The sequence below is a fragment of the Dermochelys coriacea genome, chromosome 23, assembly GCF_009764565.3.
Source record: "Dermochelys coriacea isolate rDerCor1 chromosome 23, rDerCor1.pri.v4, whole genome shotgun sequence".
In the NCBI taxonomy this organism is placed as follows: Eukaryota; Metazoa; Chordata; order Testudines; family Dermochelyidae; genus Dermochelys; species Dermochelys coriacea.
This window is the reverse complement of record NC_050090.1, coordinates 3,961,068-3,976,418: the sequence shown is the minus strand read 5'-3', so window position 1 is coordinate 3,976,418 and position 15,351 is coordinate 3,961,068. Positions and strand designations below refer to the sequence as shown.

Here is a 15,351-nt window from a genome sequence, read left to right as displayed (position 1 = left end):
ACCTTAAAAACCTCTAAGGAAGGAGATTCTACCACCTCCCTAGGTAACGCATTCCAGTGTTTCACCACCCTCTTAGTGAAAAAGTTTTTCCTAATATCCAATCTAAACCTCCCCCATTGCAACTTGAGACCATTACTCCTCGTTCTGTCATCTGCTACCATTGAGAACAGTCTAGAGCCATCCTCTTTGAAACCCCCTTTCAGGTAGTTGAAAGCAGCTATCAAATCCCCCCTCATTCTTCTCTTCTGCAGACTAAACAATCCCAGCTCCCTCAGCCTCTCCTCATAAGTCATGTGCTCTAGACCCCTAATCATTTTTGTTGCCCTTCGTTGTACTCTTTCCAATTTATCCACATCCTTCTTGTAGTGTGGGGCCCAAAACTGGACACAGTACTCCAGATGAGGCCTCACCAGTGTCGAATAGAGGGGAACGATCACGTCCCTCGATCTGCTCGCTATGCCCCTACTTATACATCCCAAAATGCCATTGGCCTTCTTGGCAACAAGGGCACACTGCTGACTCATATCCAGCTTCTCGTCCACTGTCACCCCTAGGTCCTTTTCCGCAGAACTGCTGCCGAGCCATTCGGTCCCTAGTCTGTAGCGGTGCATTGGATTCTTCCATCCTAAGTGCAGGACCCTGCACTTATCCTTATTGAACCTCATTAGATTTCTTTTGGCCCAATCCTCCAATTTGTCTAGGTCCTTCTGTATCCTATCCCTCCCCTCCAGCGTATCTACCACTCCTCCCAGTTTAGTATCATCCGCAAATTTGCTGAGAGTGCAATCCACACCATCCTCCAGATCATTTATGAAGATATTGAACAAAACGGGCCCCAGGACCGACCCCTGGGGCACTCCACTTGACACCGGCTGCCAACTAGACATGGAGCCATTGATCACTACCCGTTGAGCCCGACAATCTAGCCAGCTTTCTACCCACCTTATAGTGCATTCATCCAGCCCATACTTCCTTAACTTGCTGACAAGAATGCTGTGGGAGACCGTGTCAAAAGCTTTGCTAAAGTCAAGAAACAATACATCCACTGCTTTCCCTTCATCCACAGAACCAGTAATCTCATCATAAAAGGCGATTAGATTAGTCAGGCATGACCTTCCCTTGGTGAATCCATGCTGACTGTTCCTGATCACTTTCCTCTCCTCTAAGTGCTTCAGGATTGATTCTTTGAGGACCTGCTCCATGATTTTTCCAGGGACTGAGGTGAGGCTGACCGGCCTGTAGTTCCCAGGATCCTCCTTCTTCCCTTTTTTAAAGATGGGCACTACATTAGCCTTTTTCCAGTCATCCGGGACTTCCCCCGTTCGCCACGAGTTTTCAAAGATAATGGCCAAGGGCTCTGCAATCACAGCCGCCAATTCCCTCAGCACTCTCGGATGCAATTCGTCCGGCCCCATGGACTTGTGCACGTCCAGCTTTTCTAAATAGTCCCTAACCACCTCTATCTCTACAGAGGGCTGGCCATTGGCTTCATTGGATCAAAGTCCTCAGCCCCCAGAAAGAGTTGATGGCCAAATTGTAGAGTCCTTACACATAAAGACAGACCCTTAGCTATAGTGGGGCCGTATGGCCTAGTGGATAGAGGATTTTGGCCCTCAGGAGACCTGGGTTCTATTTCCACCTCTGCAGTTGGGTGACCCTGGACAAGTCAGGTCTGTGCTCTGTGCCCCAGTTTCCCCATCTATTCAATGGGGAAACTAACAACACTGACCTTTGTAAAATGCTCTGAGATTGACAGAGGGGACGCACTAGAGACTATTATAATTGGAACCAATGGATTATGGGGCCCCGATTCTGGAAAGCACTTAAGAACATTTACATTTAAGCACATGCTTCCCCCTCTGCTGACCTGGATGCTTTTCTGAATTGGAACCTGAGTGAATAAATGACTGCAGCATGGCCTGTAACATTTTCTTACTCCCAAGAGTTGCAGCATAACACTTTACATTTCTGCATTGGCCAATAGTGGGGTTTTTTATAGGCCTATGGTGTAAAGGCAGGTGACCAATGCTGATAGATATTTTTTCTACCTAGGCTACGTAGGTGACTTTGGATAGATTTAAATTGTTTTTGAAACAAAGCAAAAACAGCCTTTGATGAGCCAAAGGGAGGGTGGGAAAATGACAGACAGCAGGCTGTCAATGTCTTTTTGTTTACAACTCCTTAATAGGCGCACAGATGTACGGGTAACTCTGCAGAAAAAACGATGATTCAAACTTTCCCTCTAGGAGAAAGCAGTGGAATTTTCATTATGATCAACAGCTGTTTCCATGGATCCATTGTGATCAGCTAGCCTGGCCTCCTGTATAATACAGACCATAGGACTTCCCTGAATTAATTCCAGTTTGAACTAGGGCTGATCTTCTAAAAAAGCATCCAATCCTGATTTTAAAATGGCCAGTGATGGAAAATCCACCATGACACTTGGTACGTTGATCCAATGATTAATTACTCTCACTGTTTAAAAAAATGATGCCAGATTTTCCTTTCTTCCAGCTTCAGCATCCAGCCATTGGATCTTGTTAGACCTTTGTCTGCTAGATGGCAGAGCATAGAGCTGGTGGATAATCAGCTGAACACGAGCTCCCTGTGTGATGCTGGGGCCAAAAGAAGCAATGCGATCCTGGGATGTATAAACAGGGAAATCTTGCATAGGAGCAGAACGGTTATTTCCCCTCTGTGTTTGGCACCGGTGTGACTGCTGCTGGAATTCTGAGCCCAGTTCTGGTGCCCACAGTCCAAGAAGGGTGTTGGTAAATTGAACCGGAGGAGGGTGTTTGTGTGTGTGTCAGAGAAGAGTCACAAGAATGATTAAACGAGTAGAAAACCTGCCTGGTAGTGACTGACTCAAAGAGCTCAATCCAGTCTGCTTAACAAAGAGCAGGTTAAAGGATCACTTGATTACAGCCTGTAAGTACCTACACGGGGAACAAATGTTTAATCATGGACTCTTCAGAGTAGCAGAGAAAGGACCAACATGATCCAAAGAAGCTAGACAAATTCTGACTGGAAATAAAGCATGAATTTTTAACAGTGAGAATAATTAACCATTGGAACAATTTACCAAGGGTTGTGGTAGATTCTCCATCGTGGACAATTTTTAAATCACAGTTGGATGTTTTTCTAGAAGATCTGCTGTAAGAATTATTTTGGGGAGGTTCTCTGGCCTGTGTTCTACAGGGGTCAGATTAGATGATCACGGTGCGTCCTTCTGGCCTTGGAATCTATGACTATGGAAAAAAGAACAGTAATTCAATCACATCAGTGAGCAATTACAAGGACAGACCCACTGAAGGCAATGGACATAATCTCTCACCAGTACAGCTGGTCGGAAAATAGATTTTCCATCCTGTTAAACATTTCGAGAGAATGGAATCCCCCCCACTCCCGACAAACTGGGATGAAAACCAAACTTTCCAAACTTGTTTGCAAAAGAAAATTTTGTTTCGGGTCAAACAAAACATTTAGTTTTGATCTCGATCATTTTTAGAGTTTTTTAAAAAATATATAAAAATAAAGGAAATTTAAAAAAAAAAACAAACAAAAACCAAATCAAAACTTGGTTCCAAAAATCTTGAAACAGGAGGTTGACATTTTCAAAACCTTTTCTCTCCCCAGTTTTCTTCCAAAATGAAATGTTGTCCAAAATAATAATAAATAATAATAATTTTCACAAAAACATTGGGTTGAATTGAAATTACATTTTCCGTTGGGAAACTGCTTTGATGAAAGTTTTCCGAGCTGCTTTGCTCACAGATCCCTAGCCATTGTGGTTATTTAGCATTGCACCGGCCTGATTCCTGCAGCCAGCCCCTAGCTTGTGGTTGAGCTAGTTCTCCATTGAAAGCTCATGGATCAGGGCTACAGGCACAAAGGATTTAATCCTCATCGCAGCCTAAGCATCATCTTAACTCTGGAGTCTCTGCTGACGCTGAAGGAAAATGGCCAAAATAGCAATAATCAGATCTCTCATTCTTGCTCATGTTGGCTAGGTGCAGTAGCCTTGTCTACACTAGGAATGCTATGACCAGATCACTGACCAACAGAGCTATGCTGTAGTGTAGACATGGTTTACTCTGCAAATAGACCCGCTGAACTCAGTGTGACTGCTCACAGAGTAAGGTATGACTCAGCGTGGGTAAGAAGTGGGGAAAGGCTGGAGCTAAGATTATCAACGCTTGGTATCTAGGTCATGATTTTCAGAAGCCACTCCCAATTTTGGTCACCCAGCCAGGGGCACTTCAAAGAGGTCTGATTTGCAGAAAACGATGAACACCCAGCCCTAGAAAAAACAGAAAATCTTAGGGCAGATAGTCCCCAAAATGGAGGCACCCGAAAATCACTAGTCACTTTTGAATAGCCTAATCCTGTGGGATGTGGGTAGCAAGGAGCATTGGGTTAATGCACAGATTATTAGTACTGCCTGCCTGCCCTCACGTGCCAGGCCCTGTACATTTCAATTGCTATTAGGTGTATTATAGTAGCGCCTAGGAGTCCCAGTCATGGGCCAGACCCCACTGTGTGAGGTGCTGTACAAACACAGAACAAAAAGATACCACCTTCCCCAAAGAGCCGACCGTCTCAATTCTACAGCCCAGCTGCCATTGCATCAATTATGCAGTTAGTTAGGACTAGACTGTGAAGCAGTTGGGTGCCAGCTGCCATGTTACAACACCCATAATAATCCCTAGCTCTTCTATCTGGCTTCCTAGCCATAGTGCTCAAAGCACTTTACACATGGGGAAACTGAGGCATGGAGAGGGGACGTGTTTTGCCGTCACCCAGCAGACACAGCTGGGAATAGACCCAGATCTTCTCAATCCCATGCTTTATCCACCAGGCCACACTGCCTCTCCTTATCTAATACCAGAACTAAAAGCATGAGGGCCAGTCTACACTACAAAGGCTTTAACCGTTATAGCGACACCAGCAGAGCTACCTCACCAAAATGCCCCTAGTGGATACACAGATTATCCTGACACAAGGAGTGATTTTGCTGGTATAATTAAACCAGCTCCTCAAATGACATAAACTTGGGCCCTTTCGCCGGTATAGCTACAACTATGCCGGGAGCTGAAAAACCCCCCACTGGAACGTAGGCTCCTGAAAGTCGGATTTGCAAAGGTGCTTAAAGGAGCAGACAGACGTGCATGGGGGTCGTTCAAGATCCTACTAGACGCTTACATGCTTTGGTCCTTCTTGAAAATGGGACTTGGGCACATTGGGCCACGCGTGTCAGGAATCGGGCACTGCCCCAGAGCCAGCCTGGAATCAGGGCATGCCGCGGAGCCAGTGTCCGGGCTACCTAATGAGTGCAGCTGGCCTGCCGTAGGCTGCCTAATTGGCTACACTGCCTGATTGGTAGGAAGAGTCAGCAGCCTGGCTCTGAGCCCCGCAGCAGCTCTGTGGCTGCTTGATTCACCCATGACTGCATTCGCGTCTTGTTCCAGCCCTGCTTGTGCCTGGACCCAGCTTTGCCCCGACTTGCTTTGCTCCAAATATCCCGACTCCGACTCTCCTCTCCAGTTCCTGACTTCGGCTCTGACCCTTGGCTCTGGCATCCATCCGGTCTGTGACTCCGGTTCTGATGCCGGGTTCCTATTCCTGGCTACTGAGTTGACTTCTGCTCTAACCACTAGGCCCAACCGCCCACACCCCGGTCTTGGACCACATGACCCTTTACTCTTAGAGGTAAGTCAGACTGGAATGGATCCCAGCATTGGCAAATGGCTTGAAAACAGGCTGCCAATGGCTGTTCTCAGGAGAATCCAACAACACTACTTACTCTTGCCCCCTATAAGAACATAAGAACGGCCATACTGGGTCAGACGAAAGGTCCATCTAGCCCAGCATCCTGTCTTCCGACAGTGGCCAATGCCAGGTACCCCAGAGGGAATGAACAGAACAGGTAATCATCAAGTGATCCATCCCCAGTCACCCATTCCCAGCTTCTGGCAAACAGAGGCTAGGGACACCATCCTTGCCCATCCTGGCTAATAGCCATTGATGGACCTATCCTCCATGAATTTATCTAGTTCTTTTTTGAACCCTGTTATGGTCTTGGCCTTCACAACATCCTCTGGCAAGGAGTTCCACAGGTTGACTATGCGTTGTGTGAAGAAATACTTCCTTTTATTGTTTTAAACTTGCTGCCTATCCGGGATTCTCTTCTTCTGAAGCCCCATCTCCTGCAGTCATGGGACCGCAGGACAGGTGCAGCTTTCATTCACAATACAAAACAAGTTAGCATCTAGCATTTGTGGCTGCGGGCAAACGCTAGAAAATGTGAGCGGAAGGCGAATAAAAAGGAACTAACTGGTATTTTTAAAAAGATCTCAAGATTTTAAGTCAATCTCATGATTTTTAACCTCTTGGGGTCAGCAATACAGCTCAAGGGCATAGCAGAAGTGTGTCTTCAACGCATCAAATGCATTGACGGACACTGAGCATATGAAGGCGTCTGCGGGGTTCTGCCGGGACTGGGATCAGGTCTACCCTTATATCAACTTTAATTGAAGATCTGGGCAGATGAGAAGGGGGAAAGCGTCATATTAATAAGAACCACAGGGAGAGCTGCCAATGAGAACAGGAAATCCTCCAAACGGATCTAGAGAGAATACAAAAGCAAGCCAGAAATAACCCAGTGAGAGTCATTTTGGGAAATGCACCGACTACATCTCGGGGAAAAGTAACTGGAGAGGCTGGAGACTGAGCAGGCAGCAAAAAGGACATGGGTTAGTGATGAGACATGGGGTCAAAAGACCACTGGGACATTAGGTTGTCCACCTAGAAGACACAGATCTCAAGGCAGGGAGCAAATCTCTCTGCCGGTCTCTGGCTCCAGAGGCAGCATCAGGAGAAAGTTATTGAGAGGAGCAACAGGAATGATGAGGAGGCAGGGAGAGTTTAAAGGATGGGACAGAAGGGTTAAATCGGGCCCAGTGGGGATGTGAATAACTATCTGAAGGTACCACCAAAGGAAGAGGTGAAAGGTCAGATTTCCCAGTTGGTGCAAGCCAGTGTCGCTCCAGTGGTGCCAAGGGGGCCCGATCCCCAGCTGGTGCAGATCAGCCCAGCACCATTAAAGTCGATGGATAAACCCTGATTTGCACTAGCTAATGGGAAGCATTCAGGGTGGAATCTGAGGAGCCAGGCTGGGAATTCCTAAAAGGAAAAGATTGGGTTGAACATCAGGAGAAGCTCTGGACCAGGGGGGTCTGTGCCAGAGGGACCAATTGCACCCTAGCTCCCAGGGATACAGATTGGATGGGACCGCATCCGTCCCGAGCCTCCACAGCTCCAAAAGAAAGCGGCTGATGCTCAGAATTCCACGCCTGGGTCTGTTCAGGGGAGCGTCCCAGCCATGTTCTGCAGACCAAGAGCTAAGGACAATCCACAGGCCATGCTGTTCCAGCCCAAACCTCGGGGGATTTGCCCAGCCTGCTTAGCACAACCAACCTCGAGGGAAGGGCTCTGGCTACCGTTTCAAAAGCTCCAGACCACGTGAATCCTTAGTGGTGTTACACCCGCAAGGAATTTGGCCCCAAATCTAATCCCACCATGCACCACTCCTCTCCCCAACAGCTACAAACCCCGGAGCCAGAATCCGGCCTGAGAAAGCTTTACAGATCCAGCTCCAAAAGGTTCTGCCAATCCCACCCCTGCTGCATCCCTGACTGCCAAGATATTCCAAAGCGTAGGAGAGAAGGAGCATCATTCCCATCTTCCAGAGGGGAAAAACCAAGGTGACTTACCCAGAGGCCATACACCAAGTCAATGGCAAAGCTGGGATGGAACCCAGGAGTCCTGACCCTCCGTTTTAAACGCAACAACCCTCCTTCCACACCCATAAGGTGTATCTGGGGTTTCTAGGTCGGAGCCACCCAGACATTGACCAGTGATTTCACCACGTGCCATCGGAATGGACGACCCCCCGAGGCATGCGGTAGATCAGCACCTGGAGCCTTTTGGACCCCTCTTTCCCAGAGCTACGCTCTGCCTCAACCTCAATTCAAATGGGCTCCGTGCGGGAATCCCTGGGTGAAGTTCTACAGCAGGGGGTTGGCCTCGGAGGTCGTAATGGTCCCTCTAGCCATAATCCGCTAATCAAGTTCAAGTGCAACTGTATCAGGATAAAAGAAGAGGCAAAAATGATAACTTGGATTCCCGCAGTGACTCTCTCTGTCTCAAATGTTCCCGGTCCATCTCGCTGAGCTCACAAAGGAAACGAGGACTTTTCTAACAGTTGGTCCCCTCTCCGGCTTCCGACATCACTGCTGGCAGTTAAGACTTAGCTGAATGTTTGCTGACGATACGCAACTGACTCCAGCCCCTGCAGCTGAGTGGGCTCTGCAGAGTGGACAGGACTATGAACCTTGAGTCCGTCCCCCGGTGGGAATCGCTTGGCACAGCCCCATTGACCTTCATGTGGATCGATACCCACCAAGCCTCTAGCCCCTGGCCAGCAGCAGGCGTGACTTGCGGGAACCTAGCGGCCTTCTCCCCAGGCTTGCATTTTGTGGTGTAAAGCACCACTGTGGGCCAGTCTTGTTGAGTTTGACACCCACCTCGCAATGATGATGCATGATCCAAAGCCACCTACACTGTCAGACCCATGGACAACAGAGATCAGGGATGACAGTGACCCCACTCAGATCAACACAGTTACTCCGGTTTTAGATGGCTGGACCCAGGCTGCATGGTTAGGTTCAAGGTGCTTCCTACTAGCTGCCAAACACAGAGCTCACCCTTAGAGTTGGTCTAGACCCATGCTTGCTTCAGTTTAATGAAACCGGTGCAAAACTCAGTATAGAGACGTACACCAGATTCACGCTAATCACAGTGCTTTAGTTTGCTCCCATAAACCCGAGGGAAGGGCATAAACTGACACAAGATTGTCCACATACCATGTTAACCAAACCAGTTTCAGATCACACCACGGTGGGTTCAGTTCTTCTGCAACCCGAATACCCTCTCGCTTGGGACTCGCGTCAGGAGCGCTTCCCTGTTTGCAACTGGGGTTGCGGCTAGCGAGACTCCAGAAGATCATAACCTGCAAAGAACGATCCCAGGGTGTTTCGCAGTGCAAAGGGGAACAGACCAAAGGAAGAGAGGAAGACTGGCCTTGTGGTGAATGAAGGCACTGGATTGAAACACAGGCGAGCTAGATTCTGTCCCTGGCTCTCCCGCAGAATAACCTGGGGCCTGTCACTTTCTCTTTCTGTGCCTGAGGGCACAGGGGCGCCAAATGAATTAACAGTGCGCAGACACTACCGGGATGGGGCCTTTAGCAGCATGGCGGAGAGCCTGGGGCTAAGCCAGCCCTGATTACAGGCTGAGCCACACCAAGGTTGCATCAAATGATCCCACGATAAAAAAAAAAGAGCAGCAAGTTGCAAGCCTGGGAAACGGCAGCGAGGTCTGTGGGTACTGCAGAATGCAAGAAAGAAGATCCCTGCAGGGTCCCTGAGGCAATAGGGAGAAGGGGGAAACCAGTTAAAAAAGAAGGAGGGAGTGGGGGGAAAGCTGTGTAGGTAGGGAAGACTGGGAGAGACCCTGGAGAAGACTGAGTTTGTGTTATTTGGGGTTAATCATGACAGAGACACTGAACTGCTTGGGGCCTAGAGGACCAGTACGTACCAGTGGACTAAATAAATGAGACCTCTTGTGAGAATTATTTAACCGCCTTTGAACTATAAAGGGACCTGAAGAGGGGAAAAAGAGAGGCAGGGGGCTGTAGAATGGCCTCTGGCCATGAGGGGGTGCTCGGTAAGCAACAAACAGCAGGGGCCCTAGATAGAAGAGTGGTTTATCTAGTCCTGTAACCGATGCAGGACTCTGCCTAAACCCTCCATGCAACACTGCGTCATAAGAGGAAATCCCTAGGTAGCCCTGCCGCCACCAGAGGGGAACAGAGCGTCACACCGAGTGGGTGTGGCTTACACCTTCCTGACCTCCAAGCCAGGAAGCTGCTGAAGCATGAGGGTTAGCAATTTATCAAAGCTGGCCTGTAGTTTCCGGCTGCCTGCCACTTTCCGTTTTCAGCCGCTGTTGGAAATAATTTCCCTAACCAGTTTAGTCAGGTTTACCATGATTCAGCTTTGCACACAAGCATTAGTTCAAAGGCCAGTTGGTGTGGGTGACATCCAGATTACAAAGATGAGCAGAGACGCACTTACATTCTATCGCCTAATTACAACACAGTTACAAGCATTGGTTAAAATACTTGCCAATAAATACCAGGCCCCAGCTAAAATACTTGAAAATAAATACCAGGCCCCAGAGGTCCCGTCCCATCAAGGTATGACTCCGAGGAGTAAGGAAAAGCTCTGACAAAGAACCCATAGAAAACCTTGCTTTTTATACACTATAACAAACAAGTGATGGCATTACAGGTTATTGGAACTTCGCAAACGCCCGATGAGGCTTTATTTATTAAACACACCTATACAGCCACTTATTGCCTGTGTCCGCTATCCAGGTAACCATGTTTTCTTGATTTCTGTTACCTCAAATAAGATAAATGCTGGTACTTCATGGATGACCATAAGTTTAACACAAACAACTCCTTTCTCGTGAGCATTTTGGTCAAATGCTCTGGGCCGATCACACTAATGTTCAAACTCAACGTAGAACCATAGTTCACCCAGATCTAATGGGGGCCTGTAACCCTACGGTTACGTATAACTTTGCCAAACAAGCTGTTTGGGCTGAAATGTCTCAGGCTGGGTGTTGACCTCGGGTTGAATTTTTGGGGACAGTTTCAGGCAAGCCGGTTCAGCCGTTTGCAAGAATCAGATTAGGGGACAATACGGTGGTTTGCCCAGGTTGAAAAAAATGCGGAACTTTTTTGCCAAAAAGCTCTAGCGTCCCCCCGTGGTGGAGCAGGGACTTCAGTTTGCATAGACCTGGGCACTAGAGAGGGTGTTCTGTTTAACGCCCCATGATGAATGGTGCCAATGCTCACTCCTAATTCCGGTGGAAATGTCTGCTAGCAAACACCCGTTGCAGAGCTCTCATAAGGTATCTAAGCCCAGACTCCCCCTGCAGGAAGTGTGGCTAAGGGGAGGAGCGTGGCCAGAAGGTTGATGCATTATTGGCTAGTCTCTTAAACTACTTTCACCTTCTGGGTCATCATTAGCCGGAATGTAAATAAGGGCAACTCTGAGGCTCTTTCAGTCCAGATGATACTGTTGGCTGGGCTGGGAATACAAAGGGGGCAGAGAGCCCATCCCCACTGTATCTAGGCTGGAACTGAGAATCACACCATTTATTGTGTGCACTGCAGTAGCACCCAGAGGCTGCAAATGAGCTAGGCACTGTACATCCCCATAGAAACACTCCATGCCCCACAGAACTAACAAGACAAAGGACGGGAGAAACCGAGGCACAGAGTGGGACGCACAGATGAGCAGTGGCAGAACTGGGAAGAGAACTCCTGTGTACCAGTCCAGCTCTTCAACCTCCCCTTTTTATTTTTTGGCCCATGCCTAAACTCACACACAGCTGGGTCTCTCCTCATCAATGCTCTCCTGCTGTGAGGAGACCCAAGTGTTTGCCAAAGACAAGATGCTATTCCGAACTGCGCATGTTTCTGGGCAGCAGCACGCGGACTTCACAGGAATTCCCATGTACACCCACCCCCTTGCAAATTGACCCTCCTTTAGTTTCCCTTTATAGCGATCCTGCAAGCTGCGTCTCTGCGTTTTACCCACATTACATCCAATCAAACAGCAAGCCTGTCCGCTGGCACAGCCACCAATCCAACCTCCCAAGCCAGTGGGAAATCCACTCCTGTGCCCAGCCCAGAGGATATGTGCCATCCGGGCCCATGAAAACTGGGCTTTAAATGGCCACGCTCTTTGCCCAGGTGTCACTTTCACCCTCATTTCTCCCACCCTCTAGGAAAAACAGCGGGGGAAACAGACCACTCTAGTGATGCAGCAAATCCAGGGCAAAAAGGCCAGACCTAATGCCCTGGTGATGGCCAGACGCAGCTGCCTTAGGTTATATAGGGCTAGTATCTAAGGTCCTCCACATATTTATCCCTATAAACCCCCAGGAGGTAGGGAAGGTAGGGAAGGGTTGTCAGCCCCATTTCAGAGAGTGACTAAAAGCCAATTTTTTAAGGTGTTTAACGCCCATTGACATCAAGCCCCTAAATACCTTTAAGAACCAGACCCCAGCTCTCACAGGGATGCCTGTGGCAGACCTGGGAACAGAACCTGGTTGTCCCACTCCTAGGTTAATACCAGGGAGAGAGGAGAGCATCCTAGGATTCAAACCATCACGGGTGTTAGGTCAAAGCCCAGCAGCCCCCCAAATCAACCATGTTATTGGGCTCGATGCATAGAGGCCAAGGCCAGAAGGGACTGCTGTGATCATCCGGTCTGACTCCCTGGATAACACAGGCCCGAGAACTGCCCCCAAATAATTCCTAGGGCAGATTTTTTAAGAAAAAAACCACCCAATCTTGAGTTAAACGTTGTCAGCAACTACGACAGTTGGTAAATTGTTTCAATGGTTAATTAATCTCCCGGTTAAAAACCGGCATCTTATTTCCAGTCTGAATTTGTCCAGCTGCCACTTTGTATAGTGGAGTGACATCGGAGTCACTAAGGCCACGTCTACACTACATGTACCTATGCCACGGTAAGGCCACAGTGTAGACGCACACTACAGCGAGTGAATGGTTTTTCCAGTGCCGTAGAGAGATTCCACCCTCCTGAGCAACAGCACCGAGACAGACAGAAGCATTCTCCCATCGACCTCGCTGCCTCTACACTGGGCATCACATCAGCAAAGCCGCAGCGCTCAAGGGAGTAGATCTTTCACTAGGCGGTTTTAAGCCACACTGTCCTGTTTTATCCTAAGGTTTGTCCCCTTCTGGCAGGGTCATAAAACCGGCTGTGGCTTTGTCCGGTACCATCATGGACACGTGGAGGACGCTGTTTTGTAGAGCGTGCCACCCTGCGAGGGTTGCCAATTTTGGTTGGACGTGTTCCCGGAGGTTTCATGCCATGACATCATCTTCATTAAAGATTCATCTCTAATGCCTGAAGACTCCCGGGCAAGCCTGGAAGGTCGGCAAGCCTCCCCGCCGCCCCCGCTGGTGTGACCCCTGTATTCTATGTCGCCCTAAATTCGGAGGCTAGATCAGGCCTTTCTAGTGAATCACACCCACCCAGGCTGGTGCGACCCCATCCCTGCCGGCATGATCACGGTGGACACCAATTTTGCAGAGTATGTTGACCCGCTCTGCCGGCATGAGCTCATCCTGCATGCGAGGTCACGCCAGCGCGGGCGGGGCCACACATGCAGCAAAGTGGCATCCTCCATGTGTCCACTGGGATACCGGATAAAACTGGATGTGGGTTTGGAGCTGTACAGGATGGGGACAAACCTGACAAAAACAGGACTGGCCGGCTTCAAACCAGACAAATGGCCTGCCTGTACCAACAGCCCCATTGGTTTCCATGCAGCTAGCTGTGCTCGGGGGGGAGGGGGTAAAGCCCTTCACACGCCTGCGTCTTTGCAAGATCAGGGCCTACCTGGGCACCAAGTGGCTGGCCTAACTTCTATTGAAGTCAATGAGAGTCCATGCACTGGGTCAAGCCTTTCAAAGTAGAAGGCCCAGGAGCCACCAAAAGTCAGCGAGTCTCTGAAGAGCGGAGGGACGGGCAGGCAATGTTCATCGGCAAAGCTGCAGCAAGCTGGTGGAGGAGCAGCCTGCGCGAGCGTGGCACGCCGCAAAGCCAGCGATTCACCGATTGGGAAGGCCAGAAGGGACCGCGCGCAGCTGATCTGGTCTGACTTCCCGCTTCACGCAGGCCAGGGAACCTCCCCCAGGGACAAGCCCAGGACTTGTGGTCAAGCTGGAGTGGAAGCACTAGAAAGAGACACCCAGTCTTGGCTTTCAGAGGGCACGTGACCGGATCCACCCCGTCCCGAGGTCAACTGTTCCAGCAGTTAATTCTGTTCCCTGTTAAAGGTGGCCCCGTATCTCTAGCGTCAGCCGCTGCATTTCCGTCTGCCAGATTAAAGAGCCCTCTGCTGTCTCACAGGCCTGCTGAGGGTCACAGCTCAGCTGCTTTCTCGGGGAGACCTTCGCCCTGCTAGTGTTCAACATCCCGATCCTAGAATCATGGAATATCAGGGTTGGAAGGGACCTCAGGAGGTATCTAGTCCAACCCCCTGCTCAAAGCAGGACCAACCGCAACAAAATCATCCCAGCCAGGGCTTTGTCAAGCCGGACCTTAAAAGCCTCTAAGGAAAGAGATTCCACCACCTCCCTAGGGAACCCATTCCAGTGCTTCACCACCCTCCTAGTGAAAAAGTTTTTCCTACTATCCAACCTAGATCTCTCCCACTGCAACTTGAGATAATTACGGATGCAGTGTCCCACCTCACTATTTTCATCTGCACAGCCCAAAGTGCTTTCCAGGGGAGGTGCGTATCACGCCCTGCATTTTATAGAGCAAAGGGGGCCCAGAGAGAGAGATGAAGTAATTAGCCCAAGTACACAGGGTCTCCTCAAGGCCAGTCTAACACCCGCCCCTTATCCACACCGCCTCCTCCGGAGAAACTCCGCTCCTTCAATCACTAGGTTGAGATTTTCAAAGTCCTATGCGCAAGCTGTACTTCCGGAAACTCTATGGGAACGGCGCATCTCCTTTGCGAGTTCTTCCTTCGGGCCAGAGAACAGCAGGGCCACGGGGGAACGTCTTGTGATTTTGAAAGAGGCTTTCACAGCCAAATGCTTCAAGGAAACGTAAGACTGAGTGAGACTTGGGCACGTCAGATCGCCCCGAGACAAGGGCCCGGACTCCAGCTGGAGATTATAATGAGAGCTTGTTAGGAAATTCAAAATGGCAGGTTTTTCTATCGACCCCCTCGCCCCCAACTGCCCCCTGGAGCCCCAAAAGTAAAAACCCCAAATAAACAAACTATTGGTTTTTACTTGCTGAACGTTTTCGGTTGGCAAAAGCTGATTGGTAGATTTGGTTTTTTTAGCACTAGAACCCCTGAATTTCTTGCATCATGTTTTTAACCAGAAACCTGGAACCTGTCAATGAACGTGGAAATTCTCCACGAAACCGTCCCGTTGGTTGGGAAAAAGCCATTTCTTCTTCGGAAACCATCTGGAGGGAAAATGTTTCAGCCAGCTCGAACAATTGTCACCCACCCCGAGGTCTTGTCCAGGCAGGGGGCCTGATTTGCTATTCCCCCCCTCTTTGAGAGATGCGTTGAGGCCTGGACTGATCTTATTCTGCAGGAGGTAGTGTGGGGCAGTGGCTAGGGGTAGATCTACACTGCAGAGACTAGACTGGCATA

General features: G+C 49.3%; 1 protein-coding gene across 1 annotated transcript in view; it reads right to left on the bottom strand.

Annotated features, from left to right (window-relative positions):
* The window catches only part of DLL3 (delta like canonical Notch ligand 3), a 254,716-nt gene that overhangs the window by 23,572 nt on the left and 215,793 nt on the right, over nucleotides 1-15,351 (bottom strand). The window lies entirely within an intron of this gene.